Here is a 13,270-nt window from a genome sequence, read left to right as displayed (position 1 = left end):
AAGGTTTATTGATAAGGAGACTGTTGCAGAGCGTCTCTCAAAGTCTTGTGCACCCAACTGTACCTTACATTCGCCAGCTTACCTTATGTAACTGCCTACATCCACCTCTGTGAAGACTAGTCCTGCACCAGGCATACACCTAGAGAAGCCAATGAGGACCAGGAGGTCCAAGACATGGGTTGATGTGGGCTGAGTTTCTGGAGGGTCAGTGATGTGTCAGACATTAGCCCTTTAGTTGGTGGACTGTGCACAGGCCTGGGCAGTACATCCAGGGACAGTCAGAGTGGCAAAACAGTCAGAAATCTCAAGGTATATAAGCCCCAGTTGTACCCTGGCACCCAGCAGTGTGCCTAGCACACAGTAGGTACTTATTTGGGGGGGTACCAAATTACTTTATTTGAAAGAATGATATAAATGAAAGAACATAAATAGATGATATAATACAACTTACAGAAAAGGTAACCCTAATGTGCATGCACTGCTTTGGTTACCAGGGTAATCACCCCACTGGGTATGAGAAAAGCAGTAGGCTTAGCTCTCATCACCGTCTCCCAGGATGTGGTTGTCAAAGGGATAATCTGCTATGCCAGATTTCAGGGGCCTCCATCTTGTACAAGTCAGTTACGTGGTCAACCAATTCTTTGATGGATTTCACCTCATTCAGGTCATGTGTCAATGAAGTCACACAAATGGGGGTCATTTATCTCAGTTGCCAATTGTGCGATTCCAGTAGTGACCAATTCACACTGCTTCCAAGTGTAATGCACACTCTTTTGCATTCAACCCATTCTCCCAGTTGTCACAGTCTGGTTTCTCGCTGTCCGCAAAGATTTGCCCACCTCATCAGTTCTGCAGCTTCATCAGTTTCGCAGCATGTTCCTTCTCCTTATGAGACTAATGAAGAAAATATTTAACAAAGTTCTTCAAAACCATACTATCACAGTCAAAGTAGCAAGACACGGGCAGGCAGACATAGAAGGCATATTGCTCCAGGTTGCTCTGGCAGTTAATGGCGGCCTCCAAATTCTAGTGGTAGTTCTGGCGCACCTATGAGGGGGACTCAGTCATCATGGTGGGTGGCGTAGGAGAGGTGGCAGTGGTGGGGCCCTTGAGGCAATCCTTGGATACTGTGAGGAGGTGGCAGAGGGCTGGCTCTGAGCAGCAGGCTGGGGTCAGTATCCAGTGTGGTTTCTACCCAAACATTGTTGAAGCAGGAAACCATGGCAACTCTCTGCAAAGGCTCTCAGTAGGAGCTTATTGAGCACACAAATGAGAGAATGCAAGGTGCCTCTTGTCAATTGAAATTCCTAGTTTAAGGTGGGGAAAAAGGAGAAACTTTATTCAGATGAGTAGTTTGCAGACAGGGAAACACAGACTCTGCTGGATGCTAAAAGTTTGCCTTTTATAAAGTTCTCACTCTGGTTCCCAATTGGTCCATTTTTACGCAAATGAGAAATCCAAATTTGCACAGCTGATTGGTTCAAATCCCACAGCCCTGAGTGGTCAGGGTCATGTATTCTGATTGGTTGTTATGGTCAGTATAGATGCAAATAAGATCATAGCTGCACAGTTCTGATTGGATAAATCTGGTCTCTCAGTCCTTTAGTTACTATTATACCAGGAACTTTCTTATAAAGGTTGACTCAGCAGAACTCCAGTGCCAGAGATTAAAAACTCAGTCAGTAGCTTTTCCCGGAAATGCAGTGTGGAGAAGTCTCCGTCAGAGATGAATTTGGGCCCAGTTAACCATGGGAGTCCTTTTTGGCAGATACATTCCTTGTTGGGGTTCACACTGTCCTCAAGGCCTTTGTGGTCTAGCAGGGGAGATGTGGCACACTGCACCCCAGGAAGAAGCTTGCCTAGCAGTAGGCCCAGATTGTGGCTGTTGGATACCTTGAGAGAGTGAAGTACTTCCTGGGTGATGTGTGAGAGGATGATGTGAGCCTGGATTGCTGAGCAAGAACATGCTGTATGCACAGGGCCTAGCTGTCCCAGGAGTGCTGGGGTTCCTGCATGACTCAGGGCAGGGCAGGGCTGCGAGCTGAAGGAAGGGTGGAGCACTCAGAGAAAGTGCCAATGAACCCCAGGAGGAGCCAGCCTCATCCCTGCGTTCTTGCTTCCTTTCTTAGTGTACTGCTTCTGGGCAAAGGCCACTGGAGAGGTTCACAGACAAGCAACAGCATTGATGGCATCTGCAGCATAAGTAGCAAAGATCAAAATGGCATAAAACTGGAATGACTTTCTGAGTGCCAAAAATAAGCAACATCTCAGAGATTATTTTAAAAAATAAGGGCAGCAAAGTGTAATGGAGCTGGAGCCTCAGCGTTGGGCTAAAATCCTGGATTAGTCTAAACATCTAGTACCTAAACTTCCTAAACTTCAGTTTCTTCTTTTTTAATCTGGTACTGGAGATTATGTCTGTAGGGGACCTGGCTCATTCACTAGGAGTTGTGATGGGTAGGTAGACATCGTCTATCACTGTTACTGCCCCATCCAGACCATGGCTATGAAGGGGTCTGAGCAAACATGCGAAATGCCACAGGGGCCTCCATGTAGGGCAGAAAGTCACTCATCTTTCCTAATATTGCTGAGACATTATGATCACCTACTAAAATGGCCCCAGCAGTATTCTATGCCCTAGGGTATAGAACAGTGTGGTGTGACTGGTTCTCTCAGGCAGCTTCAAGGGCCCATCCACCACATCTATCAATCCGTCTCCTGTATTGGGTTCTAAGACTAGTCCTAGAGTACGTGAGAGAAGAGGAAGACCCAGCTGCTGCCCTCCAGAAAGGTAGAACCTCACAGGACAGGCCGTTCTCTGAGGAGTGGCATACCATGATACGAAGCCTCCCCAGGCCATGGGCCCACAGCACCTGACAGGCCTGCCCAGTGTGAACTCTTTGCATGGCAGCCTCTCAGCCTGGGCTGCACTGATCCTCATCCATGCCAGCCACAGCCCTCTCTCCGTGTGCCCTGCACATGCACGCCATGCCTTCTCGCCTGGGCGCTTCCCTCCATCTGGAAGGTCCTTCTTCCAACTTCCTCCCCGGGAGTCCCTCCTTCCTCTGTTTCCTCTCAGCACTTTGACTGCTTCCACCAATATTTATTGAAATCTGCTTGTGGTAGAATCTGAATAAAACAGAACATGGGCCCCACCTCAGTCCTTGCGGAAGGGCACTTACCTTCCCGTTTTTGTGATTGCTTGTGTACCTGTCTTCCTACTAACCTGTGAGCTCCATGAAGGCCGGGGCTGTGTTTGTCCTCCTCACTGTGTGTGTCCAGAATCTGCTATATAGAGAGTGCTCAGTTGGTTGAATGGCTCTAGTGAGTCTGACAGCACTCTGAGAACTCAGAAGAGGCAGTCCTGAGACTGCAGAGTAGCAACAGAAGGTTCTTGCAGTGGGTAGAGCTTGTATAGGAGGGAAGGGGACAGAAATGGAGGGGTGGGGGAAGGAATGGCTGTGGGCTGTGCAGGAGATGGTGGGGAGGCCTCTTGGCCTGATTGGGAGGGGCAGTGGTGAGGTTAGCTGGATTCAGGGGAAGAGGAGTTCATGTGCTCTGTCTTTTGGGGCCTTAGGGCCTCTCTGCCTCTCTACACTCTTAGTGTAGAACCCCCAGCTCCAGGTTCTTCCTCCCTCATCCTCCTACCTTCCAACAAGGCATTGAGAAGTCCATGGGTTAGAGACCCAAAGAGCAGTAAGATAGGTGGCCAGAACTCTGGTCATCTGAAAGTCTAGGACCTTCCTCTGTTGAAGTCCCAGCTCAAATCACCTTCCCTACCTGGAGTTGCCAGATAAAATACAAGTCACCCAGTTAAATTTGAATTTTAGATAAACAATGAACAAATCTTTAGCATAAGAAATATCTGGGGCATTCTTATACTAAAAATTTATTTGTTGCCTACCTTGGCAACCGTTTTCCCAACATACTCCCCATTTCAGAATCTGCCACTCACCTCTGCCTTGAGCCTCCAGGGAACCATTAGTAAGGTCCTAGGCCTTCTGCAACATACTCAACAGAACAGGAATTTAGACCAGGATGAAGCATTAAAGATAATTAAGCCTCATCGCTCCCCTATATGTGGACTAGGAGACTGGGGCCCAGAGGAAACAGGTGCTGGCAAGCTTTTGGGCCCCTTGCAACATCTTGGCTGCACGCTGGGCCTCTTGGAGAGCAGAAGGACCCTTTAGAAAGGCCAGGGCCCTCTCAGGTAAGACAAGGAAGTGAGTCTCCATGTCTCTGCTCTGACACAACCCCCCAGTGCAGGCAGTTCCCTGGCTCCTGACACCCAAGGCGAATCATCTCTACCTGCCAGGCTAGATCTAAGGCAGTGCTAAGGCCCCAGTTCCTCAGCTCCTTCTAGACTTCCTGCCAGGAGGAACTGAGCCGTCTTGGGTGGAGGGGGTCTCATGGGCAAGGGGTACGTGGGGCTGGACCTCGTGGGAGAGGCTGGTCTTCCAAATGGCTAATTGCCTGCCCATCCTTCTCTGCCCCTTCTAATAGCCAGGCCAGGTGGGACCTTCCAATGGGAAACTGAGGCAGGGGTCTGGGCAGGGACTTGGCCAAAATTACTCAGACTATCAGGGTCACAAGCAAATAACCACTCTATGTTCTCTGTTGAAATTGCTCACCCCTACACTGTTCGGTGATTCTCCATCTCACTTTTCCCTCCTTGATATTATATTATGTATTTGTTTATTGTCAGTCTCCAATTAAATACTGACATAAATCCTATTCACTGTCTCAAGATCCCAGAACAGAGCCTGGCACTGAGTAGGTGCCGAATAAGCATTTATTGAAGGAAATTGCCCTTATTACATCTCACTTTGTGTGGAACACATTACATAATGCCCCAGACCTCCCTCCTGCTCCCACCGTCCTGTCCGCAGACGACATGCATTGCACGGCCTCTCCCAGGAGCCCCAGACCTCCCTCCTGCTCCCACCGTCCTGTCCGCAGATGACATGCATTGCACGGCCTCTCCCAGGAGCCCCAGTCCTCCCTCCTGCTCCCACCGTCCTGTCCGCAGATGACATGCATTGCACGGCCTCTCCCAGGAGCCCCAGACCTCCCTCCTGCTCCCACCGTCCTGTCCGCAGACGACATGCATTGCACGGCCTCTCCCAGGAGCCCCAGTCCTCCCTCCTGCTCCCACCGTCCTGTCCGCAGACGACATGCATTGCACGGCCTCTCCCAGGAGCCCCAGACCTCCCTCCTGCTCCCACCGTCCTGTCCGCAGACGACATGCATTGCACGGCCTCTCCCAGGAGCCCCAGACCTCCCTCCTGCTCCCACCGTCCTGTCCGCAGACGACATTCATTGCACGGCCTCTCCCAGGAGCCCCAGACCTCCCTCCTGCTCCCACCGTCCTGTCCGCAGACGACATGCATTGCACCGCCTCTCCCAGGAGCACAGCTCTGAGCCGGAATGTGAGCTTTCCAGGTCAGGGTCTGTGGCTTCTTCCTCCAATTGCAGCCGAGCCGCAGTCCTGGGACTGAGAACGTAATAGCAAGAGATAGACTGACAGTGTGTTTAGGGGTGCTGCTTGGTGATAGTCCAGCACACCCCTCTAAACCAGACAAGCCCATAACACCTGGGCATAGCCAGGGAGCTCAATCTCAGAGTCACACCCAGTTGACCACTCCCAACCAGTGTGGCCCAGAGGACAGCCCTAAGCCGGGAGCTGATGATCTGTCTGCCTTGCCGTGTTACCTGGCCTGCCGCCACCCTTTGCCAGGCTTCCTTCTGCTTGTCTGTACAATGATGGCCTTGGACTGACTGATCTCTAAAGTCTACTAACCCAGCCCACTTTGGTTTGTTCCTACTCCACCCAGACCTCTGCGCCAGCCACGCCTGCCTTGCCCTGCAGGTATCCTTTATCCTTAAGCCCCAACCTCTCCCCTTTTTTCTGGTCAGACTCTTTGCTGTCTCTAGCCCTTGTCTTCCTCTGGGGCCCAAGTCCAGGTTTTGTGTTGAAGACCATTAGTGGTTGGGACCTGGGGGACTGTTCTGGGGGTACCTGGGACACTTCGAAGTCATTCAGAGAATGCTGCTCAGAGAGGATCTGTCCAGACATGCCTGGCCCAGGCCTCTGTCCTGTTTCCATCTCAAGTCATACTCTCCCTGGCATGTTCAAAGCTGAATTCTGCATCTTCCCCCAGACCTGCTCCTCTCTCCTTCTCAGCAAAGGCATCTCCAGCCAGCTGGTCACCTGGTCCAGGAACCTGAGAACACAGAGTCTCCTCTCGGTTCTTCCTTTCTCTCATCCATCTGTCATCCAATCCTGTCATCCCTCTGTGACATCCTGGGGATGTTCCACTTCTCACCTTCAGCAGCCCTATAAAGCCTGTAGTCACCTGGCCCATGCAGGTTCACATTTGAATTGGGACAGACAGTAATGAAACAATGGAGCCAAGAACTGGTGGGCCATTACCTTTTAATCCTAGCTTGCACATTGGGGGACAAGAAATACACACAGTGGGAAAACACTTCCCTTTCCATTCAGGGCTCCCAAAGCCACTGACTTATCCGAGTTTCCTAGAATCAAAGGTTTCTAGCTCACCAGCCTTATTCACTTTTCCCCCCCATCTCCTTCTCTGTACACAAACTCTGCACAAACTGGTTTCTCCTTTAGCACTCCGCCATCTTGGATGCTTCTCCTCTCCTCCATGTGGCCTTTCTCTGCTCTCCTCCAGCATGGGCTCCTCTGCCCATTTTATAGTATAGAAATCAAAACCTTTAATCCAATATACAAACAAGGAAGTCTCTGATACAAAGTTACTTATCTGAGGCATAATGGTGCATCACCCCACATCATGCAATAGTCAAGGGTGTGGGGAAAAGCTTAGTTTTGAAACTAAGCCTTAGGCTATAACAACCCTGCCTGCTTACAGCCTGTCCCCCACACCCAATGCAAACTATAAGCGAGCAAACCTATATATCATATTTACAATATATTGCTGGGTGGGAGAATCACAAGTGAGTATGGACACATTTCTGGAAGGGGATTGAAGGAAGGCACCCTCTACCAGTTACATGAGCCCTGAAGTGGCTCCAGCCTCCAGCCTGTCGGAAGCCTGGGAAGGACCTAGGAGGAACCCTGATTTTAATATTTACAAACTTATTTGACCAACAAGCCCCATACTTCTTCACTCCCTGAACCTTGAAAATGGAGGGCTCCTTGACACATTGCTCTTTACCTTCAATTCATGCTCTAGGCAGCAGCCAGTTAGAGAGCCTACCGTCGTCAAATCCAGCCTCATCACTCTCCTGCTCAAAATTGATTCATGGCTCACCATTTCCCCAGGATAAACTCAGTCCCTTGGCCTGACATTCAAGGTGTTTTTTGATCTGGACCCTGCCAGCTTCGCCAGCTCATCTCACAATGCTGTTCCACTGACTGCTGAGCATTTTCCAGCTTCCAGCCTCTGCTCAAGGCATTTCCTCCACCCAGAATGCCTCTCTCCTTCCTAAAACGTAGATTCCTCCACCTTTGGTCATCTGGAGAGTCCATGGTAGGAATTGACTTATTACTCAGGGGAATGGATAAACAAGGTTTTTCTCAGGGTGCATATGTGTGCTTTGAGAGTCAGTATTTATTTATTTATTCACAAACACACAGCCTTGTTTCAAAAGGATTTGAGGTGAGCTATTAAGTATTTACTGAGTGCCAGCCATGTACTGCAAAGTCCCATGTGCACATGCGCTTACCCTCACTCCCACTTGCAGACACAAGCCCAGGAAATCACAGGGCCAGGGCACAGGGCTCCAGGGTTAGGGAATTAGCTGGGAGGAAGGAATGGGGAGCTAAGGAGGCAAGGAAAATAGTGAGAGGAGTGGAGCCAGAGAGGTGGGGGCAGCAGTGAGAAGGGTGTGACAAGAAGCAGGAACAGAGGCAACAGAAGGAACAAAGGCTGGGGGACAGAGGGGAGAACCACCGCTTCCCTCTGTGATCCCCGCCTGCGTTTTCCTTGCCTCTTACCCAGGCCAGCTTCAAGACCTGTTCCCTTTCCTCTTGCAACATCGCTAGGTGGGGGATGGAAATAGGGTGAAGTCTGTGGGAACCACTCAGGCTCCAGATACCCTATGTGGGAGCCTCAGTTCTCAGTTGGCTGGCAGCCCTGTGGGCACAGCTCACTCCACAGCTCCCAGTGTTCTCTTCACCCTCTATTCATCTCCTCTGTCCTCCCAACCAGTCTGTATGTCTCACCACATCCATTTCACCAGGGAGGAAATGAGGGACCAGAATGTTGGTGACAGGGCAAGGGTCCCATTCCTTTGTCTTCAGAGGGTAAAATCCTTCCTTTATCAGTTATCCCAGGTGCCACCTGCTCCTGAACCCTTGACAGCTGAACACAGCAAGGGGGATCAAGAAGTATATACTGGGTTGGCATCAGGGAGATACCCTGAGAAGGGTCTCCTCTCTGCACCCTCCAGGCAGAAAGGCATTAATGCCCAGGATTGACCTTCATGGGCTATTTTAGATGCCAGGCCCTCTGTGTTTCTACCCAGCCCTGGAACCCAGCTGGGAATCATGAGACAGACCTGTGCTTCAGACTCAGCTTTGCCATTACTTGTTTGTGACTCTGGCCAAGACCTTGCCCCCTCTGCCTTTTTTCAAGATCTGAGCTAGAGAATCTCTAAAGACCTGAGCTCCCTGATCCCTGTGACTTCTGGGTTTCCATGGGATTTGGTTTGTCTCTCTGCAGAGACTGAGAACAGGACCAGTTTCCATCCTATCCTGCTGGTCACCACGAAGGGGTACTCTCCAGGCAGTTCCTGGAGATGGTGGTCGAGGGTTAAGGATTCTAGTTTTATCTGTTGCAGCCAAAGCTGGGGCTGGCCTGGTCCACTCTCCAACTGACCCCAACTGACTCCAACTGAGTGGCTGGGAACTGACCCAGGGTGAGCTGAGGCAGCTGTCAAGGCCGTCCTAAAATTAGACTCAGCAGTGAGACAGAGGGTGCGCTGGCCCAGGCTTCAGGCTCCCACAGTCCTAAGGGCTTGAGCCCACACCTCACTCCAGGCAGCAGAGGTCAGCTAGAGTGCTGGCAGGGAGCCTGCCTTGATGCTGGGTGGGAGAATCACAAGTGAGTATGGACACATTTCTGGAAGGGGATTGAAGGAAGGCACCCTCTACCAGTTACATGAGCCCTGAAGTGGCTCCAGCCTCCAGCCTGTCGGAAGCCTGGGAAGGACCTAGGAGGAACCCTGATTTTAATATTCTTCTAGAAGAGGGTTGAGGGGGTCAGCCTATCCTTCCGAGGCTGGGTTGGATAACCTTACGCCTTGGCACCACTCCCAAGCATAGAAGAGACAGGAGGCACAGCAACCTACTAGGAGAGTAGGTTGGAGACATGGGAACAGGCCCAGGGCCAGCCCCTCCTGCTCAAGGAGAGCAGCTCCATCCACGTCCCTCCTATCTGTCTTGATGCTCTGAGGATCTTATTGAATTCAGATTCGGACTCAGAAGGTCTGGAATGGGGTGTGAGAGAGATTTTTCAAGATTCTTGCCTGACTAGTTGGTGGCACAGTGAATAGAGCTTTGGCCTGGGACACTGAGGACCCAGGTTCAAAACCCTGAGGACATCAGCTTGAGCAAGGGCTCCTCCGGCTTGAGCGTGGGGTTACCAGCTTGAGTGTGGGATCATAGACAGAGGCGGATTTAACGGCAGGCGCACCGAGCACGTGCCCTGGGCCCTGACTTCTGACGGGCCCCGCAAAACCCCAACTTTACACTTTTTTCTCATGACACCAAGTTTGGTTTCACATGTGCAATTTTAACATTAATAGTACATAATATTTTTTATTTATTTAAAAATATGGTTAACATGTATTTTTATTTTCCCTGTTTCTCTCTTTTTTTTTAAGGGGCTCAATATTTTCTTCTACGCCTAGTGCCTCAACCGACTTTAATCAGCCTCTGATCGTAGACATGACCCCATCATGATCGCTGATTTGAGCCCAAAGGTCATGGCTTGAAACCCAAGGTCGCTGGCTTGAGCCCAAGGTCACTGGCTTGAGCAAGGAATCAGTGGCTCAACTGGAGCCCCCGGTCAAGGCACATATGAGAAAGCAATCAATGAACAACTAAGGTGCTACAACTATGAGTTGATGCTTCTCATCTCTCTCCCTTCCTATCTGTCTGTCCCTGTCTATCTCTCTAAAAAATTTTTTTTTAAAAAGGATTTTAACAAGGTCCTAGATTGGTCTGCAGACCACACGTTTATCATGAATCTCACTTCCCAGCCGGCCTGGTGGGCCCCAGACCAGGCTCCCTGTCTCCTGTCCACAGGTGCTCCCCAACCTCACACCAGTAGGGTCGGCACAGAAACCTCAGCACATTGTAAAGCAGGTGACATTGCTTCATTGTGGGTTTCTGCATGGATGTGTAGGTATCTGTGGCAATCCTTGTGGCCCTGTGTATACTGCATGTGATTTGTTACATGTGTAGAGAGTGTACAAAGAGGCACATGTACAATAACAATGAAAGTAGTCCTGGCCGGATCCCGAAATGCCAAGGTTGCAGGTTCGGTCCCTGGTCAGGGCATGTACATGAGTCAGCCAGTGAATGTATAAATAAGTGAAACAACAGATAGATCTTTGTCTCTCTCTCTCTCTTCCCCTATCTCTAAAATCAATCAATAAATAGATGAATAAAAAATATTTAAATGCCCTGCCCAGATAGCTTGGTTGGTTAGAGCATTGTCCTGAAGCACAGAGGTTGCAGGTTCAATCCCTAGTCAGGGCACATACAGGAACAGATCTATGTTCTTATCTCTTTCTCTCTCCCTTTCTCTCTCATTAAAATAAATAAATTTTAAAAATTCAATTTTTTAACAATGAAAGTAACTAAAAGTTTTAAAATAGCTATTTTTTATTGAGCTCTCTGGCCAAGCAAGGTACTAACAATGTTACACATCCTATCTAATTTCATTCTCATAACAACTTTGATGAGATGAGAAAATTGAGGCTCACAGAAGTTAAGTGATTTGTTCAAGATCACATGCCTGATAAGTGATTGTCAGGAGTGCCAGTCAGGGCTGGGCTCCACGTGTGCACCCACCTTGGTGCACATGAGCTCGGGAGCATGCATGCAAATGGGTGGGCATGGATGAGTGCACGTGTAAAGCAGCAGCAGGATGAGTAGTTGAGGGAGGGGTGTGTACAACAATTCAAAGGATGTACAGAAAGCAGGTGGGGAGAAGGAAGGAGACACAGGTATGAGTCAGACCAGCCTGGGCTTGAAGCCTCACACTGCCTGGCCGAGCTTTGACTTCCTCTGGGAAATGAGTGTATAATTGGTGCTTCACAAGGCTGCTGCTATGATAATGCATCTCAAATAGCTTGTCCAGGGCCAGCCTGACATACAGTAGGATGTGAGCTGGTCTTTTCCTCCCCTCATGATTGAACTACTTGGCCATCTGGGCAGTGACTTCTGGCCTGGCTGTTTGTTGCCAGTTTACTGATTAAGAAAAGGCATCTGGGGAGGGTCAGGGACAAGCAAAAGCAAGGCCAGCAGAGCAGTATTGGAGTCACAGCTGAAAGGGCAACCCAAGGACAGATGGACATCCAGGCTCAGAGCCTGGCCCATTGCCCCTTGAGCTTGGCCCAGACGAAAGAGGCTGCAAGACTAGAGAGGCCCCCAACTCAGGAGAGGCTCTTTCAGGAAAACAAACACTCTATCCCTTGACTCAGCCTTCAGCTATGCCAGTCGCTTCAGCCCTCATAGTTCTCTATAGACTGCCCACTGGAGGCCAAATCTCCTCTGGGTTGGGCTGGGCTGGGCTGGACATCAGTTAGGCCAGGCCTTTGGAAGTCCCTGGTGACTCATTTTCTCTTCCTCTATCCATGACCGTAGCCTTGCTGCTGGAGCTGGGGGGTCCTTGACGCTGCCTACACCCGGGTAGCTCCAGCATGCGCAGCTGTGTGACACAGCATTAGGCAGACCCCTTTCCTACCTGGCAAATCTGCTGCCTGAGTCACTCATAGGGTGATGAGTTGCCTCCTGTAGGCTTCTGTAAAAGAGCAAAAAGTTGCCTTAACGGGCATTTGTCTCTTCTGGGACCCAGAGTGGAGCGACACTCAGATGGATCCCCTGGAATCCCCGGAAGCAGGTGCTGGGGAATGGAGCCCCACACACATTTGAGAGCGGGCTAAAGGTGGGAGACCAGATTATGGCACTGTGGGTCTAGATAGTTCACTGCATTCACCTCCTTCCTTTTCCACGTGAGGCTCCCAAGGCCAAAAGAGGGCAATCACGAAGCTACGGTCACCAAGAGAAAGCACAGAACCCACCCCAGCCACTCACCAGGTTGTTGGTGGAGAGCGTCCAGAGAAGGCTGTGAATGACTCAGGCTCTGGCGCCCCCATGTGGCACAAAGGAAGAAAGACAGGACTGTGAGGAGGTTTGGGGAACCCGTTCTTTGGGTAGAGTAATTCCAGTACGTATGTGGAGGGATCCCTCCTGGGTAATTATAAGAGGAGGGTACTCTCCAGTTACACACCCCCTGCCTCTGATCATCACAATCCAATATATATCACCCTCATCAGACTAGGAATCTGCAAAAAGCAGGATGGGGTCTGATCCATCACATCCCTCGGGTGTGCCAGGAACCCATTGTGAAGTTTGAGGAAGTGGTTTGAATTGAATTTACTTCCAGTATAAATAGAAGGAAACAGTGTGGAATGTGGACAAAGATTTATGCACAAGAATGGTAGTTAAATCCGTGTCTGTAAAAGCGAAAATTATGTTGATGTCATTGAAGTGGGTGGTGGCTACTCTTCCTTTTGTTTTTTTTTTAGAGAGAGAGACAAAGACAGAGAGAAGGATAGACAGGGAGACACAGACAGAAAGGGAGAGACATGAGAAGCACCATCCCAGTTGCAGCACTTGAGTTGTTCATTGATTGTTTTCTCATTTGTGCCCTGACCAGGGAGCTCCAGTTGAATCAGTGACACCTTGCTCAAGCCAGACACCTTGGGCTCAAGCCAGTGACCTCGGGGTTTCAAACCCGGGTCCTCAGAATACCAGGTCAACACTCTATATACTGTGCCACCACCTGGTCAGGGCTTCAATTCATTTTTGAGTGTATTTGAAATGTTTTGAAAGAGATGAATTAAAAAAAAAAACATAAAGGTCCAACAATGGAAATTTAAATAAACTATGATAGAGCTGTGCAAAGAAATCATGTCTAGAGACATCAAAATGCTTTATGGAGTTTTTTTGTGTTTAATCATAATGCTATATTGACACATAACATAATTTACC

General features: G+C 49.7%; 1 long non-coding RNA gene and 1 pseudogene across 1 annotated transcript; both read right to left on the bottom strand.

The window, feature by feature from the left end:
- Positions 1-531: 531 nt before the first annotated feature.
- LOC136388876 (ferritin heavy chain pseudogene) lies at positions 532-2,912 on the bottom strand (annotated as a pseudogene).
- A 121-nt stretch (positions 2,913-3,033) lies between these two features.
- Positions 3,034-4,003, bottom strand: LOC136388874 (uncharacterized). The gene is made up of 3 exons (XR_010748217.1): positions 3,956-4,003; positions 3,227-3,370; positions 3,034-3,129 (listed from the first exon to the last, which is right to left on the bottom strand). It is a non-coding gene; the product is annotated as an uncharacterized lncRNA (long non-coding RNA).
- Positions 4,004-13,270: the final 9,267 nt, after the last annotated feature.

Source organism: Saccopteryx leptura, chromosome 1 (genome assembly GCF_036850995.1).
Source record: "Saccopteryx leptura isolate mSacLep1 chromosome 1, mSacLep1_pri_phased_curated, whole genome shotgun sequence".
NCBI lineage: Eukaryota > Metazoa > Chordata > Mammalia > Chiroptera > Emballonuridae > Saccopteryx > Saccopteryx leptura.
Note: the sequence above shows the minus strand (reverse complement) of the source record. Positions and strands in the feature narration are given on the sequence as shown.